General features: G+C 35.7%; 1 non-coding gene across 1 annotated transcript; it reads right to left on the bottom strand.

The window, feature by feature from the left end:
* Positions 1-16,641: 16,641 nt before the first annotated feature.
* On the bottom strand, positions 16,642-16,748 carry LOC141494640 (U6 spliceosomal RNA). The gene has a single exon (XR_012470530.1). It is a non-coding gene; the product is annotated as a U6 spliceosomal RNA (small nuclear RNA).
* Between the last annotated feature and the right edge of the window lie 707 nt (positions 16,749-17,455).

Genomic DNA, 17,455 nt, shown 5'->3' with positions numbered 1-17,455 from the left:
TCCAGATTGCAGTCTGGGGCCCAATACTGCCAAAGTGAAGCAGGGAACCTCCTCAGAGTTTCAGGTCAGAGGGGAGTGCTTGTGGTCATCCACAGACCAGAGCACAGGCCATGAGAGCAGTCAGAATCTCTCATAAGACCTTGGAGGAATTAAAGTTCCTGGGGGATATCTCTGGAAACAGCTGCAAAAACTCTCAAAGCTTGGGACAGAGCGTCTTCCACCCTGGAAGCAGAGCCCCGCCTTAACAAAGAGTTAAAATCAAGTCATAGTCTGGGAAAATGAGCAAACAACAGAAGAAAAAAAATCCAACTATAGACAATTACTTTGTTCCTATGGAGGATCAAAATACATACTCAGAAGATAACAAAGTTAAAACTTCTGTATCCAAAGCCTCCAAGAAAATATGAATTAGTCTCAGGTTGTGGAGGAGCTCAAAAAAGATTTTGATAAGCAAGTAGAGGAAAAATTGGGAAGAGAAATGAGAGCTATGTGGGAAAATAATGAAAACCAAGTAAACAGCTTGGTGAAGAAGATACAAAAAAATACTGAAGAAAATATCCTAAAAACCAGTTTGGATCTAATAGAGAAAGAAGTCCAAAAGACCAATGAGGACTACCTTAAAAGGCAAAATTGGCCAGATGGAAAAGGTGATACTAAAGCTCTCTAAAAAATAATTCCCTTAAATGTAGAATGGAGCTAAGGGCAGCTGATGACCATGAAAAATAAAAATAAAAAGTTTTGTCCTTCATCTTCTGAGAAGACAATTATATTAAGGATATGATGCCATGACAAGCACTTGAATTGGATTTGAAGTGATGGGGGGAGGGGGGAAATGTGCTAAGTCACAAGCTTCACTTTCTCCTCCAGAGTCATCTAGGTCCAGTGGCCAGAAATGAATCAAGAAGATTGGAGATAGTCCTGGATGTGAGGCAATCAGAGTTAAGTGACTTGTCCAAAGTCACATAGCTAGTAAGTGTCAAGTGTTTGAGGCTGGATTTGAACTCTCAACCTCCTGAATCTATCAGCAGTGTTCTATTCACTGCTCCACCTAGCAGTTTGGTGAAGAAATTACAAAAATTTCTGAAGAAAATAACATTTTAAAAACCAGTTTGGGCCAAATGGAAAAAACAGTCCAAAAGGTCAATGAGGAGGAGAATGCTTTAAAAAGCAGACTTGATTAGATGGAAAAGGAGATAAAAAAATATCTCTGAAGAAAATGTAGAATAGATCTAAGGGAAGCTGATGACTTTGTGAGAAATAAGAAACAAAACCAAACCAAAAGAAGGAAAAAACTAGAAGAAAATGTGAAATATCTCATTGGAAAAACTACTGATCTAGAAAACAGATCCAGGAGATTTAATTTAAAAAATTATTGGACTATCTGAAAGTCATGACCAAAAAAAAAGAGCCTAGACATCATTTTTCAAGAAATAATCCATAAAACTGCCCTGGTATCCTAGAAGCAGAGGAAAGAATGGAAATCAAAAGAATCCACTAATCAATTCCTCAAAGAGATCCCAAAATGAAAACTGCCAGGAATATTGTATCCAAATTTCAGAAATCCCAAGTCAAGGAGAAAATATTACAAGCAGCCAGAAATAAATAATTCAAATACCATGAAGCTACATTCAAGATTTAGCAGCTTCTACAATAAGGACATGTAAGGCTTGGAATATGATATTCTGGAAGGTAAAAGAGCTTGGATTACAATCAAGAATCAACTGGGGGGCAACTAGGTTGCACAGTGGATAAAGCACCGGCCCTGGAGTCAGGAGTACCTGGGTTCAAATCCGGCCTCAGACACTTAATAATTACCTAGCCGTGTGGCCTTGGGCAAGCCACTTAACCCCATTGCCTTGATAAAACCTAAAAAAAAGAAAGAAAAGAAAAGAATCAACTAGCCAGAAAAACTGAACATATCCTTTCATAGGAAAAGATGGACATTCAAAGAAATAGGGGACTTTCAAACTTTCCAGAGCTGAACAGAAAGTTTAGTCTTCAAGTACAGGACTCAGGTGAAGTATAGAGAGGGTGGACAGGAAGGGAAAATTATGAAGGAATTAATGATCTTGAACAGCTTGCATTCCTGCATGGGAAGATGATACTTTATCAATCATATGAACCTTCTCATTTGTTAAGGCAATTAGAAGGAGCATATATAGACAAGGCAAAGGAGGTAGTTGAATTTGAAGTTAAAATATATTGAAAAGATGGAGTTAATGGGCAAGAAAGAAATATACTGGGAGAAAGGGAAAGGTTTTAGTTACCACCCTCTATCATTTTCAGATCTTTTGGAATTCTGTCACTCAATGTGACAATTATCTTTTCTAGTTTTGTGTCAACTACATAATTGCTAAGTGTAACATTTTTACTCATAACAATGATAAAATATATTAAATAACAGCAGACTAAGAACAGATCACTGAGATACTCTATTGAACATTAACTTCTAACTTGATACCAAAACATTATAGATTATAATTTGCCAGTCATTTGACCCATTTTGTTTCCCTTTAATAGAATATAGATAAAACATAGATAATATGGATATGTTGTTTTCTAAGTCAATGTGTGACTCATAGGGATCCTTATGTCACCACTGTTAACCTATGTTCCTTCTCTCTTTCCTACAAGTATAGACTGAGAAAAACCATTTAGCCTGCTTAACCTGTTGAATTCTTGCCCATCTATTAAAATTCAACTCAGATTCCTCTTTCTCCAAAAATTCTGTCTTCTTCTTTTCAGAAATAATAGCATTTGTCATATCATTTCATATAGGACCTTTTGTTGGTAATTCTTTGATATCATTTTGTATCATACTTAATTGTATTTTTGTCTCACCTTGCTTGAGTGAAAGTTTCATAGAGGCAGGGATCATGGCTAATATAAACAGTATTCATTGTTTAACAATGCTCTGAAAACTGTGAGTGCTTAATAGATTTTTGTTGAATTAAATAATTGAAAAAATATGTTAAATGATATTTTTCTTAGCAATATGGAAAAACTTGGGCTACTTGATCTGCAGGAATCTTTGTAAAGCAATTGTACCCATATAGTGGTAGTGAATCTATTGCAATATGAAGAGAATTTTTTATGGAAATACTGTTGATTGCACCACTTAGATGAAGCTATTGCTACAGAGAATAAATATGGGTGGTTAGTAACTAACCAGATTCAATGAATTTTAAGAATCTAGAAGATGTGGTCAACTGAGAATACTTCTAAAGAATCAACCCATAAGCATTTTTATTTTGTTTTTGGATTTTTTTCCAATTACAAGTAAGGTTAGTTTTCAACATTAATTCTTTGGAAGATTTTGAGTTCCGGATTTTTCTCTCTCTCTCTCTCTTCTCTCTTTCCTTGCCATTCAATCTGACATAAATAATTCATATACAATGATGTGAAATATATCTCCATATTAGTCATTGTAAAAGAAGAATCAGAATAAAAGGGATAACCATAAGAAGAAAAAACAAAAGAATTTAAAAGTGAAAAAGTTTGCTTTGATCTGCATTCAAACTTCAATTGTTTAGGATGTGGATAGCATTTTTCAACACAAGTCTTTTAGAATTGTCCTTGATCACCTTGTTTATGAGAAGACCTAAGTCCATCATAGTTGATCATCTCATAATGATACTGTTAATTTGTACAATATTCTCCTGGGTCTGCTCATTTCAATCAGAATCAGTTCATATAAGTCTTTTCAGATTTTTTTTGAAATCTGTCAATCAGTAATTTTAAGCACTACTTTGTTCCAATGTTTGTACAAGTGCTAAGGCAACAAAAACAAAGGTAATATCATTCCTGCTTTCAAGGTATTTATATTTAGAAAGGAATGATAACAAGTTTTATTTATACAAACTACAAGCCAAACATATATGAAATAAACTTCTGAGAGAAGCCATGAGCTGGTAGGCAAATTAAGGGGTTACAACAGAAAGTGGTGACTAATCTGTGTCCTGAAAAGGATTCTGAGAGTGAGTAAGGATAGTTAAGCATAAGAGACAGGTTAGAACAAAGAAAGAGTTGATAATGAACACATGGGAATTGATAATCACTGAGTAAGATAGTGTTAAAAAAAGGAAGAATAGACTATACTCACCCACAGAGTTGGAAAGGATAATATGAATGATGATTCATCAAAGGAAACTGAAAGTCATCAAATGTGCTGAAGAACCAGGAAAGGCACATATCAAGACAGTCCAGAGAGGAGAGAGTAAAAATCTCAGAGGAAAAGTAACTGATAGTATCAAATGCTGCAGAGATGTCAAGAAGAATAAAGATTAAGCAAAGGTCATTAGATTTAGAAATTAGGAGAACACTGATAATTCTAAAGAAAGCAGCTGAGTGAAGAGTCAACGGAAATAAAGAGAATGATAAACTGGGAGACTGGAAGGATGATATCCTTGGGAATGGGAACAGGAAAGTTCAGAGGAATTTTGCTGATTGCTCATGTAACAAAGTTCATAGGAGAAAATAGTGTAATTGCAGCCCATTTATGCCTTCTCAGCCCATGTTACTCAATGTTTCTTTTCTCTTAACAGAAAAAAGAGGAGGATTTACTCTTTGGCCACTACCAAAGTGATGGGGAACAAGGCATGAGAACACTGGGAAGGTGGGGTGGAATTTACCAGAACTGCTGATGTAGTTGCCTGAGTCCAATTTGGTTATAAGCAACCTAAGGACTCCATGTCTGGGACAACTACATAATAGGAAAAGGAAGCTGTGGGAAGACCAAAGTAGGAAGTGTTTTAGGGGATGTATAGTTGTGTTAGAGACAAGTTATGGGGGGGACAGGAGTGAAATGTGGTCCATCTATCTAATCACAAAACTTTGGAGCCAAATCAAGATCTCCTCAATTTAGGAAAATGCTATTCTAAATGGGAGAGCTAAGTGCAGATTCTGGCTTGGTGTAAGAAGGGTGCCCTAACAATTAATATAATCCAGCTGTGGCATGAGATTTGAATGTTTAAGAAAATAATAAGATCCTCGTAAGAAGAGTTCAAGCAGGTTGAATGATTGTTTTTGTCTGGGATATTATAAAGGAGATTCCTTATTTGGGAGGAAACTCACCACTATTTCAACACCAATATCTTTTGAATTTCTTTTTTTAAGCTAAAAACACTTCAATAAATAGCAGAGGACCTGAGAATACAACCTGGTTGAAAATCTAGGCAAGAACCAGCACAAAAGACTAGGAACCTGCAGACTCAGCATTAGAAGATAAAGCTTGAGAAGACCTCATAACTATGAAACAATAAAGGCATGAATGAGCACTCTTTAGTCTCTTTACCAAGTGCTAATCTGTGGGGTTAAAATTATAAAATACAATCCTCACCCTTAAGGAGCTTAAATTCTAATGGAAGATAATACCAATATAAGAGAATGGTAGTCAAGAAGAATAATTTTGATTTGGAATATTACAAAGATGTTGAGTGAAGTCACTAGAAAGTATATTTATTCATAGTTTCCAGAAGCAATGGCCATAGAAGATATCTGGGGAGCAAATTGAAGTATGGCTCAGACCCACCTGAAATAGGGAGCTAGGTAAAGCAATCACCAATAAAAAGATGGGGCACCCTAGGCAAGTGTTATGAAAGGCAAGGGCAAGGTAACCCAGCATGGTAACCAACTGACTAATAAAAAACAATCTGGAAGTAAAGCTTTTACACATTTATACTGCTGACTGATAGACTGCTCACATAACAATGTGAGGGCAGTGCTCATGTTACATGAATCCTCCATCCCTATGCTCCATTTTATTATTCCTGAATTATAAAGGTTGCCATTTGCTGCTGACATTTTTAAATGCTTGCTCTCACATTAATAGCAAAGTACTTGAGGCAAGTTGGCATAAATGTGTGGGCTTAGAAACAGGAAGACCTTAGTTCATATCACACCTCTGAATGTATTGGCTGTCTGCCCCCCAACTTAGCCTCTATTGCCTCTGACCTTATCTATTAAATTATTGCCAGATGGTGGGAATTTCCCTATAAGGACAATAGTCCTCTGTGGAGGGTTAGTAAATACTAGATCATACTTTTAACAGACCAGAAACTGAGACAAGAATCTAAAAGTACTTTGAGAGATTTCATTAGCAACTGAAAACAATATGGGTATAGGCAAGATTATAGGCAGCTAGGTAGTGCAGTGGATAGGGCACTGGGCTTAGAGTCAGGAAGACTCATTTTCAGATCTGACCTCAAATACTAACTATCTATGCAACCTTGGCTAAGTTGACCCTATTTGCCTCAATTTCTCATCTGTAAAATGAGCTGGAGAATGAAAGGGCAAATCACTTCAGTTTCTTTTCCAGGGAAAAACCCAACTGAAGCAAGTGAACAATAAAATAGGAAGGATGCTTTGATTTGGAGCTAGAAAGATTATGTTTGAATTCTGGTTGTACTACTTACCACCTGTGTCATCTTGGACATGTTGTCTAATCTCTCAGGGGTCTTAGTTTCCTCATCTGTAAACTATAGGGAGGTTGAATTCAATGCTTTCTAAACTTCCTTCTACTTCTAAAGCTATGATCCTAAGGATCAGTAATAGAGTCACTGAAAGGAGAATTTCAAAAATTATCTGATCACCAGATCCAGCCCCTTAATGTAAAATACAATTAGAAAATACTCTTTCTATAGCCTGGGATCTCTTAACTACTAATTGGAAAAACTGTGATTCCAAGGAAGTTGCTGATATACTGCTTTAACTACTGAGTTATCTTCTTTTGTTCCTTTTTTGTCTGTGGCTTTATGACAAGCAGTCCTTAATAGTTCTCTGTAATGATGGACAAGGGATTGGGGGAAAGAGGTAAGCAAAGAATCTGACAGCTAAGTATTTGTTTCACACTGCATTTCCACAACATTCTTCTTATTTTTTTAGCAGTCCTGTTCCCTTTCATCTTTCAATTATTTTAGCATAGGAATCTTTTTGCACTACCACATAAAAATATTTATTAATTTGGCACTTAGCCAAATCCAATTCAGGAACATGTTTGAATATTTTAACTAGAAAAATCTCATCAAAGACTGAAGTTAGGAGAGAAGATTTATCATTCAAAAATAGACATAGGCTATTGTTTTTATAACGGATCTCTTTTTTAATTACTTTTTATTCTGAATCTAAAAAACTCCAAAAAAGAGAGAATTTGTTTCATATATAAATTAGAACAGTTAAGGAAGGCTATATGAAACCATGAATCTCTTTTACATACAAATGGCTTCTTTTTTAAAAAAATAATAAATTCCATATGTTTCTTTGAAAGTTGTCCTCATAACTGATCTTATTGACACACAATAGTCACTAGATGGCAGTAGCAAGAGCATTGACTATTTTCTGGGAAATTTACCCTCAAGGTCTTTCAATCTGTGTCCCTTGGAATTATCCATAAGTAAGAAATTCTACTTTTTTTGATAAGTAGAATTTAGATTTACTGATTTCCAAAAATTTAAACATAAGTCTTTGCATTTTTGAGTTTTATGCAAAAAATCATTTCTGAAATCAATTCTTTTCTCTTTGATGTCCAAATCACAATTTTTACCATGTACTGGCATATTTGTTGCAAAGGGCAATGCAGAACCAGTTCAGAAAGTAAACAATACAAGTGCTATTAACCTCTCAGGACCTAAATTTCTTCAACCACAGAGCAACATCTAGTCTAGATGGTCTGAGGTCCCTTTTGGTTCTTAGTCTGGTAGAAAATTTATTCTATTTCAATAAAATTCAGTAAGTATTGATTAAATGTCTACTATTACAACCAAATGGCACAATAGATAAAGCACTGGATTTGGAGTCAGGAAGACTTGAATTCAAATTTAGACTCAACAATTTATGAGCTTGTGACCCTGGACAAGTCATGTCAGTTTCCTCAATGGTATAATAGAGAAACAGGGGAAATAATGGACAGAGAAATATGGTTTATAACTATTAATTAGTGCTCTCTGTCTTGACCATATATTTTCCCCTTCCCCATTCCATTGTTCAAGTTATTGAGATGAGGTTAAGATACTTTAAGTATTTTTACTTAACAACAAAACAATGGTCCCTAGCCTGAAAGGATTGAGTCTTTGAGCTACTGCCTTTCATCAATAAGTCTCTCATTACCTCATCTCTGCACTTTAGCTACCCACACCCAGTTACATCTTCCTAAGTATCCCTAAGTCCCACTAAATTCTCCTTAAAAGCTCACTCACTCTTCAGTTGATTGCTCATCTTCCTTGAAGCTAGTCTACTCTTGGGGAGCATAATTCTTCATTTAACTTCTCTTATTCAGGTACTTTTCCTTACTGCTCATCCTCTCCTGGTAGCTTATGTCATTGATGTTGTTCCTATACCTTTCCTTACTGCTCAACCTTCCATGGTGGCTTTGGTTGCCTGGATTGTTTAGGTTCCTTGGAGATCAGTGGTTTCCTACCTTTAGTCTCTCTTTCCCCTTAGTTTCTACTAATCACAGAAAAAGTTAAACCTTTTTGTCCCTAAAATTTCTTTTGGGTCAGAGTTGATCTTTTTCATGTATTCTTTCATATCTTTTTCATGTATTCTTTCATATTCCACCCAAACCTTTACTGGGCTACATTTTTTTCCTGGCAACAATGGGAATAGTAATAGCACCTATCTCCCTCCCTCTCATCTCCCCCCTTTTGCTGTGAAGATCAAACTAGATAATATTTGTAAAGTACAGTGTTTTCCCTTGTTTAAGATACACTTTAATTTGGGGGCCCAGAATTTGAAAAAGAAAAGTCTTATATGATGTTATTGAACTCAAGTTTTATTCATCATAAAATTCATACAACTCCTCTTCATTTTCAAAACTCCCATCCATTAGTTTGTCCTTATCTGTGTCCGATGACGAATCCCTGTCTTAGGAGAGGCTCTGACCACTTTCCTGTCTGTGTTCTGGTCTGTGGTTGATCATAAGCACTCCCTCGGCAATTCTGGTGTGTGGATGCATGCTTGATCCATTCCATTTCATGAACCTGAAGCACAATGGTGTCCTCCTTTGAAATCAGGAACTTCTTTTTCATCAGTAATTCTTCTGCCTCATGCTGAACCATCTTTGTGGAATTCCACTGGTCCTTTGCTCTTCAATCCATATCTTCAATCTCTCTCTAAATCAGGCCATTTGACTGACTTCCCTCTCATGACCTTCTTCTGCTGGGGTGTTTTCAGTCAGGTTTCTTCTTTCCACAGTCAGCCTCTGATTGTTTTCTCAGTTGGAGGAGGACCAAACCGGAGTTCAGCAGCACAATTTCCATTCACTTTTGCAAACTGGATTCACTTTTAACTTGAATTCAGCACTGTACGAAAATCTTTTCTGAGCCATTTCTGGGCAGAATGTGGCAGTATAATATACCAGTAACAAATGTGAAACAATGAGCACAAAGACAACAACAGTGAAAAAGCAGAAAATTCAAGTAAAAAAATCTACAACCACTGTATAAGACACTCCCAGTTTTTAGACTCCATTTTTTTTGAAAAAGGGTGCATCTTATACATGGGGAAATATGGTACCAAGCTTTGGGGTAGCTAGGTGGTCAGGGAATAGAGAGTTATGTCTGGAAATAGGAAGCTCTGAGTTCAGATTTGAACCTCAGATACTTACTTGCTGTATGACCATGGCTAAGTCACTTAACTCTATTTGTCTCAGTTTCCTCATCTGTAAAATGACCTGGAGAAAATGGCAAACCACTTTGGTATCTTTGCCAAGTCGGGAAGATTTGAACATGACTGGATCACTGAACAACAATGACGATGACCAGAGCTTGCATGAATTGATGTTGAGTGAAATGAGCAGAACAAGAAGAACATTATACACACTAACAACATGGGTGATGATCAACCATGATGGGCTTGTTCATTTCAGTAGAAGGGCAATTTTAAAAGACTCATGAGGGAAAAATACAATCCATATCCAGAAAAGGAACTATGAAATTTAAATGAAGACCAAAGCTTATTATGTTCAATTTTTTAAAAAAAGTCATATATTATGTAATTTTATTATATCTCTCTTTTTCTCTCTTCCATTTGGATCTGATTCTTCTCTCCTGAATGTTCAATTTTGATCTATGTTTCACATGATTACAAATGTAAAGCCTAAAAACAAAACCAAAAAACCCCCCAATAACAACACCTCCTCCCCAGTTGTTATGATAATAAAATATTTGTAAAGCACTTAGCACAATAGATACTTCAAAAAATACTTGTGCCTTTCTTTCTTACTTTTTTTCTGGCATTTTGCTAGGTCCTAGGAATGTAAAGAGAAAATGAAAAACCATTCTTATCTTCAGGGAACTTCTATTTAACTATGGGGAAGGGGGTGTGAGTGACAAGGGCCATCCCTTAAGGACAGACTCAGAACTGATGTTCTGGGGTCTTGGGACAGAATACAAACTTTAGAGTTCATTTCTAATTAGGTGTGACTCAGGACTGAATGGCTTTCATTTTGAGGTGAGGTATTGACTCACATCCAGGGCCATCTCTGATCGTCCTGATCCGTATCTGGTCACTGGATCCAGATGACACTGGAGGAGAGAGTAAGGCTGGTGACTTAGCCCAGCCCATCCTTCACTCAACTCCAATTCGTGTACTTGTCATGGCATCACCTACCTGATGTCAAGATCTTCTTTGATAACCAAGGACAAACATCATTGGCTTAATAGGAATAGCTAATAACTTAGGGAATATTTAAAAGGAAATAATCTCCCTATCAAGCTTTCTTCCCTTCAGGGCAAGTACTAAGTCAGAACAGATTTCCTTGAAGGACGAAGGATGAATGGTTTGCCTTAGATTCTATGGTAACCACATGGCCATGAAAACACGTTCTACCTAGATAAACCTGAGCTTAGCTTTAGGACTGCTTCTTTTGTGCTTATTCCTTTCTGATCTTAAATGGTAGAAGAGGGTATGCCTCCAAAGAACCCAAGTTTGAGGTATATCAGTCAAGTCATTGTCAGTTGAGTCGGATTGTGACCCTGGTTGGAGTTTTTTGGCAAAGATAATGAAGTGGTTTGCTATTTCCTTCTCCAGATCATGTTACAGATGAGAAAACAGTGAAGTGACTTGCCCAGGATCACACAATGAGACTTTATTTTAACTTCGGGTTTCCTTCATAACCCCAAGCCTTGAAGTTCCCACCTGTAAACTGGTGGTTTTTCACCAATTGAGTTTTCAATTTGTCCATTCCTGGTATTGAGTTTGCATAACATTTTTTGACCATTTCCATGACATGCTAACACCATTACTCCTTTTCCGACTGTAGTTATACAGTGATTGCTTTCTTCTATTGCAATGTAAGCTCCTTGAGGGCAGGGATTGGCCTTTTTGCTTTTATTTGTATCTTACCCAATGATTAGTTCAGTGTCTGCCACAGAGTTAGCATTTGATAATTTTTTTCATTCATTCATTCCATGCCTTTACCCTCCCCTATACCCAGAGTGCATTTCCATATCACTTCTGCCTCTCAGAATCCCTTATGTCATTTAAAAATCTGTTCAGTTATGCCCAAAGATCTATAAAACTATGCCTACTCCTTTACCTAGCAATACCACCACTAGGTCTATATCCCAAAAGAGATGAAAATTCAAAAGGAAAAAGGATCTATATGTACAAAATATTTGTAGTAACTCTTTCCTGATGGCAAAGAATTAGAAACTGGAGGGATGTCCATTAATTGGGAAAATTGTTAAACAAATTGTGGTATATGATTGTGATGGAATGATGATAGTGAGGATGCTGATGATATTTATCTATAATATCAGGGACATGATGTCAAGACAAGCACATGACCTGGATTTGAGTGAAAGGGGGCTGTGCTGTCATCAACTTCACTTTCTTCTCCACAGTCATCTGAGTCCAGTGGCCAGATATGAATCAGGACAACTGGAAATGGTCCTGGATATGAGGCAATCAGGGTTATTGTGCTATCAGAAATAATGAACTAGATACTCTCAGAAAAGTCTGGAAAGATTTATGTGAACCAATAGAATGTGAAATGAATATAACCAGGAGAACATTGTACACATTAACAGCAACACTGAAAGCTGTAAAGGACAGTTTTTCTGAGCAAAACAATGATCCAAGACAACTCTGAAGCACTTATGATACAAAATGCTATCCATCTTTAGAGAAAGAATTGATAGAGTCTGAATACAGATCAAAGCATCCCTTTTTACTTTATTTTTCTTCTGGCTGTTTTGGTCTTTATTTTCTTTTAGAAACATGACCAATATGGAAATGTTTTACATGACTACACATGTTTAACCTATATCAAATTGCTTGCTTTCTCAATAGGGTAGGGGGTGAGAAGGAGGGAAGGAGAGAATTTGGTGCTCAATTTTAAAGATGAATGTTGAAAATTAATTTTAGATGGGATTATGGAAAAATAAAATACTAAATTAGAAAAAAATTCATTCAAGTAACATCTTTTTTAAGAAGCACTCCCTGATTCCTTCTAATGTCTGATTCACTATTCCTCTTCAACCAACTTCTTTCCATTTGAAATATATTATGTTTGTGCTAATTTATCTTATATGAAAGAAAAAGAATAGTATACTGGATTAGAACTAGTCTTGAAGTCAGTTATACATAGGTAAAATTCTCATCTCTGATACATTTGCTGTATGATCTTGGATAAGTCATTTAACTTGTGACTGCTCTAGTCAATCCTCTGTTGCAGTAGCTTGTATTTGGTAGATAATTCCCTCATCTGGGAGTGCCTAGTGCCAGTAAAATCACAGGTTCATTCCCTAGCCTGTATTTATTTATCTTTTTTATAGTTTGTTTTTAAATATTTGTTTGCTTGTTGTCTCTGCTTCTCCATTAGTTTGTGAGTTCTTTGAGGACAGGAATTGTCTTTTGTCTTTTTTGTATCCCCAGCACTTAACACAGTGGCTAGTTCATAGCAGGCATTTAATAAATTTTGACAATCTCTTCTTGTCAGCAACCAATGAACAAATTGATCCATGTCCTAAAGCTTCATGTAGAGCCACTTGAGTGGTCTTGTGTAGTGGAAAGAGCACTGAATTTGGAGCCAGAGGAACTTTATTTGAATCTTCATTCTGTAATTTTCTAGTTGTGTAACCTCTGCTTGTCCTTGAAACACTCAAGAAACTGTGACCAAGCCCTGTGACCATCCAGGGCTTATTGTGGCTATTCTCCCCCTTCAGTAAAACATAACTCCATTCTCTTCTTTCTGCAGACCATCCTCCACATAGCTCCCCAAATGAGATTCCTTAAAGCACGTGGCTGAGATCTAACTACATAACTTCCCTGAGTAAGAAGCTTCCAGGAATTTCTTTTTACTTCTAAGGTTTATATCAAATATTCCTTCTACAAGAGGCTTTTCCTGCTTCTTCAAGTCCTCAAATTCTCCCCCCCCATATTCCACAAAATTACTTTGCATTTATTTAGTATGCTTTACTCATCTATGTATATGCTCTTCCCTCCCTTCAGTAAAATATAAACTCCTTTCAGACAGAATTTTTTCATTTTTTATTTTTCTATTTCCAGTGCCTATTACCATGCTTGGAACATAGTAAGTCTTTTTTCCCTTTCCATTATCATCACCATAAAGTTGATGATATCAGCTTGCACTTGGATAACTCCACCAGAGTCCAACTTGTCTCCTCCTTCCTGGCATTCTCTCACCTCTTCTATAAGTCCTGCTTACTCTCCCACTACTCTGAATGCAATCCTTTTATATAGTCAGAATCACTCAAGTTCACTTGTCTTTCTCATTATTCTAGGATTTTTTTGGTCTCCCCAGTTAAAGCTAAGTTTGAGAGCTGAGGCTATGTGACACACTTTTACCCTCATGGGGTGGCTTAACATACAGAAAATCCCTCAAACAAGTTTTTTAACTAATTTATTAATCTATCCTAATGTCCTAATGGAAAGTTAAATAATAGGAAGGGATTTGAATATTGTCATCTATATAAAAATGCTTTCAACTTTGTTTCTAGACCCATTAAATCATTCTAAAAGGGAGAACTAAAGTTTTTTTATGTGATAAGGGAGAAAGTTAGACTAGGCAATCTCTAAGGTTATTATACTTAGTAATTGTCTGAGGACAGATTTGAACTCAGGTATTTCTGATTCCAGGCCTAATATTCTATACACTGGTTCATTTAGTTGCCTCAAGATGTAGCCTGTGAGGTATCTGTTGTCATCCAAAAAAAATTCATCTATACTTTTTTTTAAGAAAGATTTTATTTATTTTTGAGTTTTACAATTTTCCCCCATTCTTGCTTCCCTACCCCCCCCACAGAAGGCATTCTGTTAGTGTTTACATTGGTTCCATGCTATACATTGATCTCAGTTGAAGAAGTTGAAAAGACATAGGTTCAAGTCCACCCACACACATACACACACACACACACACACATATATATGTATGTATATATGTCTATGTGTCTATAAATATATGTGCACCCACTTGCACACATATATACTCAGTGTCCTGAAAAAATGTAATTAAGTGATTAAAGCTTAAAACTGAACTAAGAATTTTGGGGTATCTTGTATTTCAAATGCATATACACATTTATATGTATACATATATGTATACATGTATAGATATAGATATAGATATACATACATAGATATCCCTAATCCTTGGAGGAAAAGATGACAATGTGCTCCAGTATCTTTGCCAAGAAAACTCCATGGACAATATGGTTCATGGAGATTGTTAAGAGCTGGACATGACTAAATGAATGACAACAAAGGTTTTCAAATCTTGCCATAGGTCTAACCCAGAGGATAGTTGGGTGGTTGGTGGTCTATCAACAATTAGATCTTAGAGTATATTGTGAGAAGCCACGATGACTGTGAGCTATGATGCTATATTTTTCAGGGAGAACTTTTTCTTAATTCTTCATACAAATCAGTACATCTGCAACTTCACCCTCAATAATGTCTTCCCAGTGACAAATTTCACCAAAGGATTACAGGAGCAGTATACCTAATTAACTCAAAAAATACATTAAGATTCCTAAGAGTATTCTTGATATGAAACATTGGGAAGAACCAAGTCTCATTATATTTTAATTATCTAAAAAGTTGATATGATAATCATTTGGAGTCAATTCTAATAGGATGATTTGAGTTCTTCATTATCAACTAACAATAATTACATATCTTAAGATGTATGGAATCCTGCTGGTCCTACATCCTTGGAGGCATTCATGCCCTTTAATTTCATTTACATGAATGAACTAAAATGTTCAGAAAATGGACTTAAATGGCATCAAGAAGTGATAATAAAAAAAATTCATCATTCAGAAGAGTCATAGCATCATAAATTTAGAGTTGGAAAAGATTTTAGAAGTCCAACTCACTTTGCAAATAAGGAAGCTGAGGAGAGGTCGTGTAACATTATATTGCATGTATTCATATATGCAGTTGTTTCCTTCCCCATTAGAATGTAAGTTTCTTGTGTAGCCATTGTCTACTTCTTTGTGCTTGCATCACCAGCATCTAGGGCAGTACCTAGTATATCCTAGGCAATTATTAACTGCTTGCTGATTGCTTAGTTGATTGACTAAAGTTACCAGGTAAAGTGCCAAAGCAAGTAACACTGCAACCAACCAAGGAAGATGTAGAGTCTTCTGAAAATATTTTAAAATTGAGTAGATACAAATACATCTGAAATAGACATAGAAAATGCAGATTTATATTTTCTGCACAATTTTTGTTGATTTCTGAAGAAAAAATATACTTTGAAAACATTCTCTGTCACTTTCCATTCAACTTTCAAGGTCAACCATTGGCAAAATTATAAAGCATATAATGTGAAGAAATTCTTAGGTACACTTATCTGACTTTTGAAGAGATTCCTCTGTCCCTCAAAACTTTCAACAAGTATATTGACTGAGGGCTGGCTATGTGCATGGAAATGTGGGAAGAACCTGTACCCCATTTTGAAGAGTTTTGTTCTCATCCAGATTCTAATCTCTGCTGAGGCTCATTTCAATTCAAGGTAAATTTTTTAGTGCTAACTATATACTGCCAGGACCTAGGAACAGAGAGCCAAAAACTGACACAGTCTCTATTCAAAGAGGTTACAATATAATAGGGGAGATAAGACAGGTACACAAATAATTACAGCATAAGCTGAATGTGAGAAGGGTAAAGCAAAAGTTCAAAGAAAGTGTTATGAGAAATTGGAGCAGTAAGGGATCACTTTCAGTTGGGGATATCAAGTACAATTTGGCCCAGGTGGTAACTGAGTCTGAAGAGAGAGATTTAAACAGATGAAAGTGGGTAGTGGCCATTCCTTTGATTATACATTTGATTGTTATGTGGGCCAACTAGTGGATAAACTAGTGGGTAAGACAATTGAATATTGAGTCAGATTGAAAACCAGCTTCAGAAACTTATTATCTATGGGATCCTATACAAGTCACTTAACCTCTTTCAACCTCAGTTTCCTCATTTATAAAATAAGAATATAACAATGCCTATATTAGAATCAAATAAGATAGTATTTATAAAGTATCTTGTTATCTATACAACTCTATACAAATGCTAGCTATTATTAATATTGAAGATTCAAAGACAAAAACAAAACAGACCCTAGAACTACAAAATTTATAATCTAGACATATAGGAAGACATTCACAAAAGCAAAAAAGTGAGAGTGGTTAGGATGAGACTTTCTTCATGAACTTGTATGTCATCTTTGTTCAGGGGCCATGCTTATCTTCTCTGTATCATTCCAGTTTTAGTATATGTGCTGCTGAACTGAGGACAGGATGAGACTTTCTTAAAACATGTCAAGCAGCAAGAAAGACAGATCATAATGGAGAATTCTGTCCAGAGATAACACACTGGAAAAGAAAAAATGGCAATACACTAAAAAGTATCTTTGCCAAGAAAACCTCATAGCAGAGCCCATAGTTTGGAGAGTGGCTGAATATGTGTGATATATTGATATAATGGAATACTATTGTGCTATTAAAAATGATGAGCAGGCAGATTTCAGAAAAGCCTGGAAAGATTTTCATGAACTGATGCAAAGTTAAATGAACAGAATCAGGAGAATATTGTACATAATAAAAGCAACATTGTATGATGATCAACTATAAATGACTTAACTATTCTTTCATACAATGATCCAAGAAAATTCCCAAAGACTCATGATAAAAAGTGCTATACACATCCAGAGGAAGAACTGATGGAATCTGAATGAAGATTGAAGAATACTATTTTTATTTATCCTTTATTTTTTGTGTTTTTTTTCCTTTGGTCTGTATCTAATTTTCCAACATGAATAATAGGGAAATGTATTTCACATGATTGTACACATAACATATATCAAATTGCTTACCCTCTTAGAGAGGGGAAATATGAGGGAGAGAGGAAGAAAATTTGGAACTCAAATTTTTTTAACTAAAGGTTAATATATTGTATTTAAAATGTAAATTATAAAAATAAAATACTATTAAAAATTTTTAAA

This window comes from Macrotis lagotis, chromosome 7, assembly GCF_037893015.1.
Source record: "Macrotis lagotis isolate mMagLag1 chromosome 7, bilby.v1.9.chrom.fasta, whole genome shotgun sequence".
NCBI classification, from domain to species: Eukaryota; Metazoa; Chordata; class Mammalia; order Peramelemorphia; family Peramelidae; genus Macrotis; species Macrotis lagotis.
This window is presented reverse-complemented; position numbering and strand designations above follow the sequence as displayed.